Below are 4755 nucleotides of genomic sequence, written 5' to 3' on the forward strand. Positions count from 1 at the left end.
TCAACAAGTCACTTGAACTCCAAACCTTTCCAGATCGATATCCTAAAAAAAAAAAGCGAGAGTAACCCCTGTCCACAAATGTGGTGATCTCACAGATGTTAACAACTACAGACCTATATCAATCCTGCCAAACTTGTCAAAAATTTTTGAAAAACTAATCTATAAGCAGCTTTACTCTTATCTAACCAAACACAATATACTCAGCTCTTGCCAATATGGCTTCAGACCCAAAAAAAGGACTAACGATGCACTAATTAGTATGATTAACTTGATTCATGCAGCTCTTGATAAAAATTAGTTCCCTGTTGGGTTATTTGTGGACCTGCGTAAGGCTTTTGACACTGTCAACTACCAAAACCTTCTTCTTAAATTACATCATTATGGAGTCAGAGGACACTCCCTGCAATACCTCAAATCCTACCTTACTGACAGGCTCCAGTATGTTTCTGTGAATAATTAAATTTCTCCCACCCTACCCATCAACATTGGTGTTCCTCAGGGCAGCATACTTGGCCCTCTCCTCTTTCTCATCTACATTAATGACCTTCCAAATGCCTCCCAACACCTCAAACCAATTCTATTTGCTGACGACACAACCTTCATTTACTCCAGTCCTGACCCCCTTGCTCTAAATGCCACAGTAAATACTGAGCTAAATAAAGTCCATCTTTGGCTAACTGTCAACAGACTCACCCTTAACATTGACAAAACTTTCTATATTCTGTTTGGCAATAAATCCTCTAATCAAATAAATTTCAAAATAAACAATACCCAAATTTGTAACAAATTAGATGGCAAATTCCTTGGCATTCTCATTGACCACAAGCTGAATTTCCAGGGACACATTCTAAATATAACAAAAAAAGTTTCAAAAAATGTTGGCATTTTTTCTAAGATCAGATATTATGTACCCCGCCCTGCCCTGGTGACTCTCTATTACTCCCTCATCTATCCATATCTCAACTATGGTATTTGTGCTTGGGGTTCTACTACCCAAAATCATTTACGTCCTCTAATTACCCAACACAAAGCTGCTATTAGGACAATATCCAACTCTGGCCCCAGACATCACTCGGTACCCCTACTCAAATCTCTGAATATGTTAAATATTAAGTCACTGCACATTCTCTCATGTGTATTATACATATATAAAACGCTAAACTGTAATGCCAATCCTGACCTCAAAAGCTTCATAGAAGGTTGTAATAGAACCCATGAGCACCACACCAGAAATAAATACAGTTTTGATATTCCTAGAGTACGACTTAATCAAACTAGATAGCACTGATAGTACTGCTACGACTCTAGATCACATCTGGACCAACATAACCTCTCCGCTTACTTCAGGTATAATCACCGATAGCACTACAGACCATTACCCCACATTTCTCTTAACTAACATTAGCAAACCACCTCTAGAGACAAGGGAGTTAAGCTTTAGGCTGCACAATGAAACTGCTATAAACAATTTTATAACTGCTGCTGATAATGTCAACTGGGAGTCCGAGTTAGGTAACATTGGGGACATCAACCTAGCAGTGCAATATTTTCTTCAAACAACTCTTAGCCTTTATAACACCCACTGTCCTCTGCTTACAAAACAAGTCACAAGCAAAAGACTTAACAATCCTTGGCTTACAAAGGGAATACTTAAATCCATTAACAAAAAACACGACCTTGAGAAGAAGTATAGGCTAGGATCAGTCTCCAAAGAATTCTCAAAGAATTACTCGTTATTGTTATCTAAAATAATTAGACGAGCCAAAACTAAATACTATGAAGATAAATTTACCCAAATAAAGAGCAACATTAAAAAAACTTGGAGCACAATTTCACAAATATTGGGATCAAAGAAGATTTTAAATAACAAACCAACACTCCTTTCCAATAACGCTGGTCAACTTTCAGCCTCTGATTCTGCTATTGAGTTCAATAGGTTCTTCTCTTCCATTGGGTCATCCCTTGCAAATGATATTCCATCTTCCTGTACTGATGTTAAGGACTATCTTACAGGTAACTATCCACAGTCTCTGTACCTAAAGCCTACTAGTTCCACTGATGTCAATGAAATAATCCTTTCCCTTAAAACCAAGTCTAGTGCCCTCGAGGAGATACCAACTTTAATTTACAAAAAAGCCTCCAGATCTTTAGCCCCTGCTATTACATTGCTCTTCAACAAGTCACTTGAACTCCAAACCTTTCCTGACTTTCTAAAAAAAGCAAGAGTAACCCCTGTCCACAAATGTGGTGATCTCACAGATGTTAACAACTACAGACCTATATCAATCCTGCCTAACTTGTCAAAAATATTCGAAAAACTAATCTACAAGCAGCTTTACTCTTTTCTAGCCAAACACAATATACTTAGCTCTTGTCAATATGGCTTCAGACCCAAAAAAAGCACTAACGATGCACTTATTAGTATGATTAACTTAATTCACGCAGCTCTTGATAAAAAGGAGTTTCCTGTTGGGTTATTTGTGGACCTGCGTAAGGCTTTTGACACTGTCAACCATCAAAACCTTCTTCTTAAATTACATCATTATGGAGTCAGAGGACACTCCCTGCAATACCTCAAATCTTATCTTACTGACAGGCTCCAGTATGTTTCTGTGAATAATACAATTTCTCCCACCCTACCCATCAACATTGGTGTTCCTCAGAGCAGCATACTTGGCCCTCTCCTCTTTCTCATCTACATTAATGACCTTCCAAATGCCTCCCAACACCTCAAACCAATTCTATTTGCTGACGACACAACCTTCATTTACTCCAGTCCTGACCCCCTTGCTCTAAATGCCACATTAAATACTGAGCTAGAGAAAGTCCATCTTTGGCTAACCGCCAACAAACTCACCCTTAACATTGACAAAACGTTTTATATTCTGTTTGGCAATAAATCCTCTAATCAAATAAATCTCAAAATAAACAATACCCAAATTTGTAACAAATTAGATGGCAAATTCCTTGGCGTTCTCATCGACCACAAGCTGAATTTCCAGGGTCACATTCTAAATATATCAAAAAAAGTTTCAAAAACTGTTGGCATTCTTTCTAAGATCAGATATTATGTACCCCGCCCTGCCCTGGTTACTCTCTATTACTCCCTCATCTATTCATACCTCAACTATGGTATTTGTGCTTGGGGTTCTACTACCCAAAATCATTTACGTCCTCTTATTACCCAACACAAAGCTGCTATTAGGACAATATCCAACTCTGGCCCCAGACATCACTCGGTACCTTTACTCAAATCTCTGAATATGTTAGATATTAAGTCGCTGCACATTCTCTCTTGTGTATTATACATATATAAAACGCTGAACTGTAATGCCAATCCTGACCTCAAAAGCTTCATAGAAGGTTGTAACAGAACCCATGAGCACCACATCAGAAATAAATACAGTTTTGATATTCCTAGAGTACGACTTAATCAAACTAGAAATGCTCTACAAATCAAGGGACCCAGAATGTGGAATGACCTTCCCAACCATGTTAAAGACTGTACCTCTCTCAACCAGTTTAAGATAAAAACTAAACACTACCTAATAAATTCCCTGTAACCTACCTCACTCCTCTATTGTGAACCCATGTCTATAATTTTTTTTGTTTAATCAACACTGTTTGTCAACCTATTGTATTTGTGCTGCTTTTTCAGTCATGTTCCCCCTTTTTTTTTTATCTTTATTTGTATTTGTTCTCAACACTTTTTATTCTTTATGCTCAATTAGTATTAAGTTCTAGATATTAATGTTTTTCTTGCCCGAAACGCATTGCGTAATAGTGGCTTTAGGCATTGTATGTACTAGCTCTATCTATATATCAATCCATTAATGTAACATCACTTGTATGTATGTATGTACCTTACCTGAATAAACATATTTATTTATTTATTTATAGAAATGCTCTTCAAATCAAGGAACCCAGAATGTGGAATGACCTTCCCAACCATGTTAAAGACTGTACCTCTCTCAACCAGTTTATGTAGTAGTAGTCCACAATGTAGGACAGAAAAGAGGAGAACCTTTTTCACCTGTATGTTGTAAACCCGTGGAACCGCCTACTCGCCGAAGAGTAGGTAAGGTAAACGCCAAAATTCTATTGGGGTTTAAAATACAGATAGGAAAGATTATCTGAGCAACTTTTGACAAGCCGCCAGCTTACTGTCCTCGTCGGGGTCACTAGTATTAGTGGCTCTCGGGTAATATGAAGTAAACTTAACGTCGGCAAAGATCAATAGCCAAAGAAAATGGGTAGACCGACGTGGCGGGTAAGCGAGCGAGCGAGTGACGTCATCACAACAAAGGTTGCTATAGACGTTTCCACGACTCCTGAAGTTCGCCTGTCTTAAAGACCTGTGTCCACAATACCCGCCAAATTGTCCCTCCCACAGTACTCTCAGCACACTTATGGCAGTGTAAGTGTGTAGTGAGGCCACACCACTGAAGATATTGAGGATATACCACGAGGGAGAGACAAAACTGTTGAAGGAACGAGTCACTGGCTCAACCTGACCACCTTGTTCCTCGCACTCTCATCATCCTCCGTAAGTACTGGAGTACTTTCTGCTCTACCATTGTCTTGGGGTGTGGAATTAGGCCTATGGCATTGTTGGGGTGTGGACATTGGCCTATTGAATAATGATAATTTTTATAATAATAATACGAAAATCCACTGGGACTGTGTGGTGTCACAAACCCACGACCAAGGCATTGCCAGCCGCATACTCTACCACTGTACCACCACTGACTTCCT

Source organism: Procambarus clarkii, chromosome 69 (assembly GCF_040958095.1).
Source record: "Procambarus clarkii isolate CNS0578487 chromosome 69, FALCON_Pclarkii_2.0, whole genome shotgun sequence".
Taxonomy (NCBI): Eukaryota; Metazoa; Arthropoda; class Malacostraca; order Decapoda; family Cambaridae; genus Procambarus; species Procambarus clarkii.